The 13,146-nt window shown below is 38.5% G+C and overlaps 1 long non-coding RNA gene across 1 annotated transcript; it reads right to left on the bottom strand.

The window, feature by feature from the left end:
* Nucleotides 1-400: 400 nt before the first annotated feature.
* On the bottom strand, nt 401-9,814 carry LOC128796819 (uncharacterized). The gene is made up of 3 exons (XR_008433905.1): nt 9,316-9,814; nt 3,102-3,208; nt 401-844 (listed from the first exon to the last, which is right to left on the bottom strand). It is a non-coding gene; the product is annotated as an uncharacterized LOC128796819 (long non-coding RNA).
* Between the last annotated feature and the right edge of the window lie 3,332 nt (nt 9,815-13,146).

Genomic DNA, 13,146 nt, shown 5'->3' with positions numbered 1-13,146 from the left:
CAGCAACCAGTTCTCACAGCAGGAAAGCACGTAACTTATCAGCATGCTGACGTATCTTAGATACCAGGGCACCATGTCTGTCATGATTCACACCACTTTTAACTGATGTCATATTATTTTGATGAATCAAACTACAGCATCTACACACACATGCATACAACTTAAATGGTTCTGAATCTAAGTATTCAAATACATGCACAAATACTGTATATTTAACATCTAAGTTTTTCCTCCAAAACAGGGTTGGCAAGAAAGTAGTCAATACACAAGCCTTAAAAAAAAAAGTCATGTGGGTTAAGAAAAAGCCAAAACATCAGGTTTTAATGAGTTTCATCAGCACCTAAATAACATATATAAGTATTTTGTCCCAATACAGTCTCTTATGAACAACATACCTCAGCAGCTCTAACATGAGAAGCCCAATAGCCCAAATGCTGCAAGAATTGGCAATACTAAATAAACATTTAGAACCTGTTTGTTCCCTACAGATATGCATCAGTCTGCACTAAAGAAGAGGGTTTTGAAAGACTGCATGAATTATCAAGAATCCTGTATAATGTATTTCAAACCAGTGGGGTCAATTTACTTTTTTAAAGTAGATTGATCTTAAGACCTTGAAACAGGATTAGATAGAATAAAACAATAAACAGAATTAAGCAAGGACTTCAAGACCTTTAATTCTCTGCAGTAAAATTTTTATTACAAGTGTGTGGCTTCCTAGAATTCAGAGACATCTAGCACATGCATTGGTAACTTATAAACCTAATACTTTTCTTCACTTCATGCAGAGCTTCAGAAACGTGGCTCATGAGTTCTCCTGCCAAAACTTGCATCAAGATCAGAACTGAAGGAAAAAAAAAAAAAAATCAGCATTTAACTAAACTCCATTCCATAGCACTATTCAGTCTAGCTTCATAGTCACATGAACATACAATTTCTGCAGCACAGGGTTTCTAGAGCAGATGACACAAAACATAATACCATTTAGATATCAGAAGACCCACCAAGCAAATCATCCCCTGTGGAATCCTTTGAACCCCTCACAGAAATCCCCAGGGCCTTGGCCTGGAAGAATATACCATAGAGTCTCGACCTAGGCTTAAAAAAAAGACTTCCCCATGGAACCTGGGAACACTGTGATCCACCCCAGTTTACGTTCCCCATATGTTCCTAATTCCTGTGGTTTCTCCTTTCCCTGTTTCCTCATTGGTTGCGATATCCCTGGTGGCTGGCCCTGTCTTCCCTGTAGGCCAATGCCCTTTGCCCTGCCCTTTGTGCCGCCCCCGTGCCCTCAGACCATTGGCCGCTGACCCCTACTTAACCTTGTGCACAACACACGGCCAGGTCTTTCGTCCCCGATTCCCCTTCGGCGTGCTGGAATAAACCTTTGCTGGAACTTATCATACAAAAGGCCTTTCTTGCCTCTCTTTGCTGAGCTAGCTGTGGTGAGTGTGGTGTGTGTGGACTTGACTGCTTTGCCTGAATGCCCACCCAAACAGCTTTTCACAGGAGATGCTTATTTGGAAACAGGTAGCAGCTTCCACCATCTAAAGCCCCGCACTGCTACAACCCCCCAGTACAATATGGTTTCCACACTATGTGCTTTAGTGTCATTGTTTGGAATTTGTTTCCCCCCATCCTCCAACAGATGATGTGGAATGTTCAATAACATCTAAAATTTATAGTCAGCTAAATGTTACTATACTCCTGAGACATCTTTTTACAATATAGTAGTAAACCAACCCATAAAAGGCTTCCTGGGAAATTAGTTTAGTAAGTGCCTACTAAGAGTCAAAGAAATCCTTACCATATTCCAACTTAACACAATAACCTTCACAATATGCCAAACACATTCAGAGGTCATCAGATAAGCAATTCTAAACGCTGCTCCTTCTGAATACAAAGTTTACATGGGACTTAGAATATAGTTTTAAATTAACAAGTCTTACTGTTTTTTAAAAACTAAGTCACAGAGAATCATTAGGTGTTTTCTTTCATTGGAAATGCTATCTTTCAACATGCCATTTTTCTACCAATTTCCTCTTTTTCAGCTGTCTTTTTTTCTGAAACAATCTTATTCTAGTCATACTTATGCACATATCTTCAAGTTAGTTCCTTTCTCTTCATATCACCTTACTGATCCATACTCAAAGAGCTCAAAACTGCAAACTACCACCCAGAAGAACGCTTCAAAAATCTTTGTGAAAAGTGCAATCCAAATATAAATTGTCAAGAATTGTTAAAACAGTAATACGGGTTCAATTTAGTGAAAACATGCATTTATAGGCAAAGAAATTCCAGCAAGGGTTACTAATTGTGACAATTGTAAACCCAGTACAACTTGTAGAACTTGCTGAGTGATGGGGACTTCTCAGTATCATACCTCTTTATATCTGTATTCTTGTTACATGCTAAAGTGCCTATTATCAGCTGCAACAAGAGATAAACCACTGAGCTTGACAGTTCACTGTAACTGCCTTGATATGAGAATAAGAATATTGGATAAGGCCAGGGCATTACTCATCTGCAGTGGCCCAGTACTATCTTTACTTCTGAGATTCTTAAACAGGCATTTTTTAAGTAGACCAATGAAATACACGCCAAGTTATTTTCCAATTTCTGCTGATACAAACTGAGGTACTCCATTGCTCAAAATAGGTTTTCACCACCTTCAGTACATGCATGATAATATTGCTTATAAAACCAGCCCAAAATAAGGTCTTGAAACAGATATGCAACATCCTTGGCCTATTTAGTAAGATAGAAATGGATAATAATATGCCCCTCAACTATGTAAACATGAACATAGCTAGGAAAATGGCTACTGCAGCATGCTCTCTCATCTTTTCTGTCATTTAAAGAGACTAACTACTTCAAATATGTCACAGAAGTTTTTCTAAAGAATGAAAGAAAAATCAAGGTACTCAAGTACTTGATCTGTCTTGAGACAGATCACAAGAATATTGCACTTGAAGTGATTGTTAGCTCAGCCTTGCATTTTCTGCAACTTACACACCATGAATATGATTCCTGTAAGATCATGATTAAATCCTACTTTAGAAATAAAACAAGAAGTTCCTATCTGCAGTAAATAATTTCACCTTGAAACTCCATTTAAGGCTCCCACCACAAATAGCTGACATCTTCTGCAGAGGTTTCCACTTGAAGTACAGTAACTTCTCTGTTAGTGGTTTCTACAGAATGCATGCTAACAAAGGAAAGAAGATAACACAGAACAAATGTAACAGTTTTTTCTTTAGTGACAATATAATAGAAAAAGTAAACCTGAACTATTTCCTTCAGAACACAGTGCAACACTGGAAACACATTTACCAAGAGGAATCAGACACTCTTCCTAAGGCTACTGTAAAACAGGAACAGAATCTGGAATCAAAGGTTCGAAGGAAGCTACTTCTGCAGCTGATGATCTTCCCTTCTGTGTCAGCAAAGTACAGAAGGTGAATACAACAAACAATTTGAATATTGTTTTGCAGTATCAGGGTCTATTCTAGGTTATAAACTTTCTAGAGGTAGCAGAAGTTCACTCAAAGGTAAATTAATTTATAGACATTATTTTTGCCTTTTTTTCCCCCCTCATCTCCCCACAGATGATGATTCATTTCTTCTGATTGATTCCTCTACTGGAAACATTTCTTCAGCTTGTCAGAATAGTGAAGCACAGGATTGAAAAATACAATTTTCTGGGAAGCTCAAACATTCATTTTAATTGACTTGAACTTAATAAGCTTAGTTTGTGTTGTGCAAAATAAATCAAAACTAGACAGTTAATTTTCTCACAGCATATAAGAAAGGGATAGGAAATAGCAGAAATCAAGAATATAAAAACTGGCATGTTGTGGTTCAGTGTTTTAAAATCCTGATCTTCTAATTGTGAGACTTTTCTCACCAGAAAATAAAAATTAAGACTATGATCAAGAGTCACATTAACTGAGTCACTGAGGTAAATCCAGAGCAGATTTTTTTTAAACACAGAGACCAGAGATTTGAAAGACATTTAATTGTCCTTATTCTATGATGCTTTCAAATTTTATTTCAGGTTTGATTTGGGTTTTTTTTTCTAATTCAAAAGCACAATTGAAAAATTTGTTGAATACTACACCACATAGCTACACTGCATTCATTAGGATTAGTGACATATGTGCTACACACCAGTGCCAATGAGATATTTCAATTTATGTTGCTATGCGCACATGTCTACAAGGATAATCAGCACACTGGAAAAATCTGACCTTGGTTTAGGTTTGTTTTAAATCAAAACCACTTTGCAACAGTGGTTTCCAATGGATGTTAGGTGCTCAGCGCCACCTATCTTGCTCTAAGAGGCTGCCTAAAGTGTGTTTATTTAGTAATGCAAAATAGCACCTAACTACACACTAGAAAAGGAGGAAGCTGCTTAGCATACACTAACATGTAAATCAAGAGCTCAAATTTAGTGTTCTCTGCTTCTGATATAAAACTTCCTTACTACATAGTCCCCATTAAACGTCTTCACACGTGTAATTAAAGCAAGGGACTAACTCAGCTTTGTCCACCACAGTAGTCACAGAATATTTTTGATAGTTAAAAGTTATAACTTCCAGTAATACTTAATCTTTTTAAAATTTAATATAACTGTTCTTTTAATTGCTTTAATTGTAACATCTTCATTCTTACAAGAACTGGCAAAAAATTATCAAGGTATCTGAAAGTTATTTTTGTAATTTTGAAAACTACTTACTATTAAGGCTGTCCGGTTCTTTGCAAACTACAGCCATATTACAAGATAACAGCAGGATGAACTCACAGTTTAGTTTTATTGTTTGATAGCACAGTAACTTCAGCTGTACCTTTAATGAGATAAATGGCACTGGCTGAAATACAGTACTCAGTCACACTTTAGAACAGTGGTGCAGAAGTATATATAAAATATACTTATAAATTATACTAGGTAATAAGCTACTCTAAATGCATCACATTGTTGAAGCTTTTATGGTCTGTAGCTAGCGATGTTAGTACTCCCAATGTGAAACTACGAATCCTTACTCTACTTGAGACAGGAAGAGTAAAAATCACAAGGATTATCTGAAACTAGATTCAGCCTTTCCCTAAAGGCCTTCCCTAAAGCCATGGTTAATGCAGTCACCAACTTAACATGTAAGTTAGTATTACAGTTAGCCATCTGATGGAAAAGGACTTAATAAGTGAACTAAAACTGTTAACAACTAAAAGACAGTCTCAAAATTTTCAAGAAGATTACAAGAGGAGCAAATTGAAACTACACCACTTTTCTAGAGTGAAGTGCTGGACTACTTGCCTAGCAGGACAAATTCCAATTCAACAGCAGTGCCTGAAAGGAAAACACCAACACCGGTATTATGTAGAACAGTCTCCAGCTTTTTTTATGGAGGTGAAAATGAATCCTCTTTTGTTTAGAGAGGAATATTTTTGTCTTGCCATAGAACAACTTCCAAAAGAATACTTACATTTTTCTACAACCTGTAATTTCCTCATTTACCATTTGTCAGGGCCCAAAGATCTTTTACTGCACATAGGATGTTTGCACATGTTTAACGATCGTTTTACCAAACAAATGTCACCATTTGAATTTAAAAAATCAATTAATATTGCTGATATGACTAATTTAACACCATTAATATCATACTGTGAACAGCTACAGAATCTACAGGGTCTTGTACTGTATCTAAAGTCCGCTGGTTGCAAGTCTGCTCTCCAGCAGACAGTACCAAGAAGATAACCCAAGCAAATATCACAGGCAAGGTAATTTAATAGAATTTTTAATGATTCCTTTGATCTTAGACTATCAAACAAGTGTGACTAAAGACAGAACATTAGCTAGAGATTTAGATGTACTAGTTAGAACTCATTTATCTACTCTTACAAATGCCTCCACTTTCATCAGTGTGCTAGGATCTGGAACAGCTGGAAGACCCAACTGGACCACAGACACCACTGAATCATGATACTGCTAGATATCCAACAAGAGATGAAGATTTACCCAGTGAATTAGAAGGAAGAAGACACACTGCAGTGTTGACTTTGATAGCAACTGTACTGTCTCACACTTCCGTATGCATAACTAAGTTACATTTTGTAAAATAATTTGTCTCTGCACATATTACCTATGAAAAAAAGCTTTTGAAGAGCAAAAACATATAATTTTTCTCTAAACCACTCAAGTCTTCCACACTGACTACTTCTCCCTCCGATAAAGAATGGATGACATAAAGGAGTCCAGTTTTTTAGGAAATCCTTCAAATGGTGCTGTACTGTAATACATGGGAAAATAAAAAATTAAGTACTAGTCTTCTTATCATGCACCTACCAATTAACTGTTGTTGGAAAAATATTGAAACTTTAGTTCTTAGGATTTTGGTACCTTAACTTTCCTTAGAAGCAAGCTGCAATTTCCCAGACAACATATTTCAGTCACAGAAGTAAAATGTGTTTGGGATCCTTATATTAAAATTATAAAAGCAGAGCAAAACCCCACCCCAAAACACACTCTTGTCCTTTTTGACTTGTGTTCTTTCTGCCCACTGAAAGGCAGAAACTCTAGGGTAACATGCAGGTAATTGCAAAAGAAGATGCATAAAGAACTTCACATTGTTAATACTTCAACCACAAAAACAAAATCCAGAAGAAAAATAATTTATCTATAAGCAGATCTAAGAAAATCTATATAAAAGGTCAATTGATCAGGACTTCCAGATACCAAAAACCCATAAGGTATTTTCCTTATTCAGTTTCCAGACTGAAAATAACATCAGCTTCTGACACAACTCAGCATCTTTTAGATGCACAATCTTCCTTTCCCAAATACTACTCAAAATCACAAGTTCTTATATACAGCGATTTAATCTATTAAGTTGGAGAGTCATAGTCAATGACTCAATTACGGAGATTATCAGAACTGTCAGATCATAGTAGAACTACATTCTTTAGAGGGCTTCCTACCTCAGGGATCAGGAATTTCAGTGCTTCACAATGACTGCTGCCTAAAATCTTCAAATAAGACAGGCAATTCAATTGCTTTCCTTTCAGGAACTTGAAAGAAGTTGCTGGCCATTTCTAAATGGAATAAGTCTTCCTTAACTACTTCTAAAAACAATCTTGAAGGGAAGGTAAAATATAAATTTGCACCAAGTTGTAGAGTTTCTTGAGATTAGATATTAAATCCATCATCTCAAAAATGCATATTTCTATTACACAGCAGAAGTGTTTGCTTTATTCTATCACCTTCTCTCTCACAACACAGAAGGCTCTTACGCATTTATATATCAGTTATAAATCAGTTATATTTACAAATTTGATATCACCAAGTCTGTTGGAATTAATTAATTAAGCAACCATAACTCTTCCAACCTGAGATCCTTATAACAGAAATGCTCAAGAGGAAGTCACAATAGTAAAATACATAGACTTTCTTAAAAAAAAAAAAAAAAAAACATAGCCAGAGCAAAACATCATCCATTACAACTTAACATTTTGTTTAATGAAATAATATAAGCTGCTTAGGTAAAAAACAACTACAAACATTTTCCTATCCATTTAGAAGAAATGATGGAGAAGCTGGTATTGAAAGGGGAAACTAATCAAATGAGTTTATGCAGTATGGACAAACGCTTTCAGCTAGAAATTCCACTAAATAAGACTCCTAGCAAGGAATCTATTGAAGGAAAAAAAAAAAAAAAGAAAACAAATACAAAGCACCAAAAAAGCCCATCAAATAATATATAGCCAAAACACAAGCACAATTAAAAGTGTCTTTTTTTCTTCAAATATCCAAGTCCAGGGAAAAAAAAAAAACAATAAAGGATTTGAGACTAACACTCTATTTTCTGAATGAGACTAAAACAAACACCTACAAACCCCTCCAAATTCAAATGACAAAATGTCCACACTAGGGAAACCCTGTGATACCAGAAGCCTAGCCTTCAATTCCATGATTTGTGTTGAAGAGTGTACAGAGTTCACCTAAACTCCCTTACAGAGATTAAAAATAAAGCTGTCCTACTTACACAAACATTTTGAGCATTTAACTTCTCTCATGTTTCATTTCCCTACCCCACTTCGCCCCCCAAAAAAACAAGAGGAGCAGCTAAGGTTAGCTGAGATGGTAGCAAGGACAGTTTAGCTTTTGAACAGCACATTTTAACTTTTCAGTTTCACTGCTGTAGAACATTTTATGAAATGCAAGGATTAGTTAAAATCTATGAAAAGGATTGACTCTGACTACTCTAATAATACTTTAAATCTAAAAAATACACTCATAGGTGTCAGTTTTATTTTCACATAATGAGAAATTCAAAAGAAACACTAAATATTAGCAGGGATAAGCTACAGAATATCTTCATGCAAACTCACTGAAGTTATTCTTGGAGAGAAGAGAAAGAAGGAAAGAGAATTGCTACATACATAGCTAGCACAAAAACACTCCAGTTGCATCCTTTGGAGAACTCAACCACATTATACTCTAGTGCGTAAGTTCTAAAAGCATGGCTTATCATGCCTTATATCTTACATGCAAAAAAAGCCACTGCACTGCAGATTAATTTTGGAATGCAGCTGCCACTTAACCAATTTAAGGGCTTTTCACAACAACTCTCTGATGGTATAAGAAGACATTCACTATCAATAGGAAAAAAAAAAACAAAAACCAATTTACTGCCATGGTAAAAGTTTCGGAAAAAATACAGTATTTTTACCATATATTTCCTACTAAATTTAACATTAGTCACAGAAAAACATAATCACTTATGCCTCCATTCACATGTCTGAAGGTCGGAGAAAACAAAGGAGATAACACAGATGCTCCACCTCTGCACGCTTTAACAGCCATACGTGATTTTAAAACAAACCAGCAACAACAATTAAAAAAAAAAAAAAAAAAAAAAAGTAGCTAATTACAGTCCCCACTTCCAGATGTATATAAGTCCTATAGCCAGGTCCCTTCCTTGCAGGGCTGTTGAAAAGCCCAGCACAGGGCTAGAAATCAGAAGTTTTTAGTACAGGACGTTATTTGCCACTGTCTCACGGAGTGACCTTGGGCAAGTCACTTCCCCTGCATCTCAGCTCCCCACCTGACAGTCCGTCCCCAGCCCCCCACTGAGCCCCGAGGACCGAAACCCGGTAAGTACTCACTATAAGTGGCCCTACATCGATGAAGCTGGAATAAAGGGAAAAGGGGAGTGGGGGTTTCCCCTCACCTACAGGTGATAAAAATTCCCCCGGCATGGATTCCGTCTCCCACCCCGGGGAGAATCCCCCCAGCTTTTCCCTGTTTCCCCAGCGTACCGGTTAGACCGGAGGAGGCAGCAGCTCCGGCTCCCAGCCCCGAGCGCGGGCGGCAGCCGCGCCCTCCGGGCCTCGCGCCCTCAGGGCCTCACGCCCCGCCGCCGGAGCAGTCCCGGGGGCCCTGGCCGGCTGCGCGTCGATGCGGCACCACTCGCAGCCTGGCCGGGCGGACACTCACAGGTGCTGGAGCCGTGAGAGGCGACCAACGTTCCGCAGCGGAGGTGGTCTCGGCACCCCGGCGGGAGGCGAGCGAGCTGGGCTGTGGGCGCTGCGCCCCCTCCGCGGAGCCGCCACTGCGGCGCGCCCGCCCGCCCTTTCCCGCGCCGCTGGCCAATGCGGGCCGCGCCAGGAGCCGGCTTGAACCATCTGTTGCGAGGCGCCTCCCCCAGCCCCTTGCCGGGGGCTCCCGCCCAAGCGCAGCCAAGGAGGGGAAAGCCTGCAGGGAGCCCGCGGCCCCAGCTCTTCGCCCTGTACATCTCGGGGGCTGGAGCCGAGCTCCGCCTCCTTCCCCCCGCAAGAATCGCCCAGTCCCACAGCTGCCGCTTCTCCCTCGGCGCTCGGCTCCCCTCACAGCGCGCTCCGGCGCCCGCCCGGACAGCCGCCTGAGGAGCGTCCCTCAGGAGGGACGGGGATGCCAGGGAGCAAGAGCTGCATGTGGGACTGATCCTCCTCAGGTGTGAAGGCGATAAAGTCTCGACCTGATAAAATTTTTGCACTTCCCACCTAATAACAGGAATTCTCCACATGGAATGTTGCACGGAGAAATGTGTCTCATCTTGCTTCAGTGTGAGAAACAGGGCTAAAATCTGTGTTTAGACTTAGACGTGTCTTGTGAGCAAGCTCTCCTAAAAGAATCAATTCTCTTTCGCTATTTAATGGGTTTGAGTTTTAGCCTTTCACGTTCCCAGTCGGAGGGTTTTCCCACAAACATGAGGACAGTCTATGTTCACAGTCCTTTATTTTGGGTCTCCACCCCAGGCAACAGTAGTTGAGATACAGCGCAGGTGTAACATTTTACGAAAGCAGAGCGATAGTTCCTGTTTTACTTCTCTTTTTGTATTAATATTTTCCTTGTTACAGACCTCTCTGATTGTGCTTTTTAACCAGGTGCCTGTGTTTCCTGTTGATTCTGCAGAGAAAATTCCGAGACTAAGACACTAGCTTTATTCCAACAGGTTCTAGAGTTATATTTTTAGGAACTCGTGTCAAGAAAAATATGCAAATGCATCTCAACTTTCAGTAACTTAAAGTTAAGAAAATAATCTTGAGAGTCATGCTGTGTAAAGGAAGAAAGGTGCATTTCTTTAATGGGCGAACACAAGTTTTGTCTTTTTTTTTTTTTTCTTTTTTTGAAACTGTCAAATTCTTATATCTCACCAGAACAGTATCAAATTATGGATTTAAAACTGGAATATGGACTGGATACAATTTGCAGGACTTGAGGATTTGACATATAATCAATTTTATGATGGGCTGAATGTCAAAGGGTCAAAAAAAGATGGATAATCTTGCAATTAAATTAATCATAGGCCCTTTTATTGTTAAAAAAAAATATTTCTGGAATCAACCAGTTGTATTTTATATAATGCTGTTATGACATGGCTTGTAAATGGTTCAATATGTTATTCCAAATAGACATTTTCAAAGATGGGATCTATTTCTTGCCCACTAAGCAAGTTATATCTTTGCATTAATGGGGCTCAACATAGCTGAGCTTTATCTTATTATTACAAAAAAACTCTAAAAAGTACACAAAATTAAGTGATTGCAATCTTTCTTGTGATACTCCAAATGGATGAAATTTTGTTCTCAATATGCATGTGTAATGCCTCTAAATCTGAAGGGACGATTTGTCATTACAAGTTATTTTTAAGGAATGATTTCTATATAGTTATAATTACAAGAATGATTAATTGGCTAGTGAATCTTCCATTAATCTTACAAAGCTGTTCTCAAGCCTAAGTTATTCCCATATATATTCTAATCAAGACTGATCATAATAATTTTGTGAAATATTATATATAACAGTAATGCAAGGTTTTGTCTTACTACTTCAAGAATGTTATCATTGATTTTATTAATATATAGAAATTATTTCTAACAGCTTAAACAAATTGACCTAGGTATCAAATACATGCATGAAAAATTGTTCTTCTCTCGAGTGAAGTGCATACTGTCATCATATATGAAAGGCAAAAGATGGTTGGAAATAAAACTACATATAGGCACACATCTGACCTCTGAAACAGTGAAAATACAAATAACTTCTTCAATTGTACAAGAAATCTTGGCAAAGTCTAAAAGCATAGACAGGTAAGTCTGTCCCAGTCCACTGCTATAATAAACCATGCTGGTAAATATAAAACCTTATGTCTTAAGTCTCAAAGTAATATTTCTCTATTAAGTGGTTTAATTTACAAAATGACTAGAGCAAAGGCAGTTGCTTACATTTTTAAAATATGTATTCTTTCTGCTTGCTAATTACCCTTTTATTACTTTTTGTATAGATTAACAATATGACAATTCTGCATGCATACACCATGTATGTGTGTCATGGATGTTAATAGGCCAAGATCAATTTAGGATTTTTCTTCTGTATTTTTACTTGCCTCTACCTTGGGAATGTGACTTTGGGCAGTTTGCTGAACTTGCCTGTGAATCATTCTTTCATCTGTGAGATCTGGGACAGTCGAACTTGATGAGGGGCACTTTATTAATAACGGTATTTCATTAATTTATTTATCTATAAAAAATTAACTAGTAAATAATGTCTTTGAATATAGGCGTTCAGTCATTGTGCATCATAACATGTGGCAATATGTGCTGCAGCCCAGAAAGCCAGCTGTATCCTGGGCTGCACCAAATGCTAGGTGACCAGCAGGTCAAGAGATGTGATTCTCCTCCTCCACTGCTCCTATGGGATTCCACCTGGAGTACTGCATCCAGCTCTGAGGCTCCCAATGCAAGGAGGGTGTGGACCTGCTGAAGCCCCTCTGGAGACAGACTGGGAGAACTGGGGGTGTTCAGCCTGGAGAAGGGAAAGCTCCAGGGAGATTTTAGTGACCCTTCCACTGCTTAAAGGGCTCCAAGAAAGCTAGAGAGTGACTTTGGACAAGAGGCTGGAGTAACAGGACAAGGGGTAATGGCTTTCCACTGACAGAGGGCAGGGTTAGATCCATATTAGGAAGAAATTCTTCCCTCTGAGGGAGGTGAGGTACTGGCGCAGGTTACCCAGAGAAGCTGTGGATATCCCATCCCTGGAAGTGTTCAAGGCCTGGGCGGATGAGGATTTTAAGCAACCTGGAAGATGTCCTTGCCCATGCCAGAGGGGCTGGAACTAAATGATTTGTAAAGTCCCTTTCAACACAAACCATTCTATTATTCTAGGATAACAGCATTTTCTCCTGTTTCATTCTAAGCAGCAGATATTTGGCAGTCTATAGAGTGTAAAATAATGTTTAGAACCTAGGAAGTGTTTTTTGTCAAATATAGTAAACATCTTAAAATCATGAAAGACCCTTTGTGAAAGTCATTTAGAGAGTAAGTCTTTCTTTCATTGGTTAGGCAGTGCATTAACATTGCATGCAGAGGTAAAGCTGCAAACAATTATAGTTCAGAAGACCAAAAATGGAGAATGAATAGGTTTCCACAGAATTCATTATGAAAAACACTGTATCCCTGAAAAACTTGGTTTTCTTCATGAAACATTATTGCGGTGCCTGGTTATGGGAGCTCAATGACATGAGGATCTGGTACTGCCAAGAAAACTATTCAAAAACTATTTTGGTGCGTTTTCCATGTTCAGTAGGTGTTCATTAACACAATAAGCTC

The sequence above is a fragment of the Vidua chalybeata genome, chromosome 17 (genome assembly GCF_026979565.1).
Source record: "Vidua chalybeata isolate OUT-0048 chromosome 17, bVidCha1 merged haplotype, whole genome shotgun sequence".
Classification (NCBI taxonomy): Eukaryota; Metazoa; Chordata; class Aves; order Passeriformes; family Viduidae; genus Vidua; species Vidua chalybeata.
This window is presented reverse-complemented; position numbering and strand designations above follow the sequence as displayed.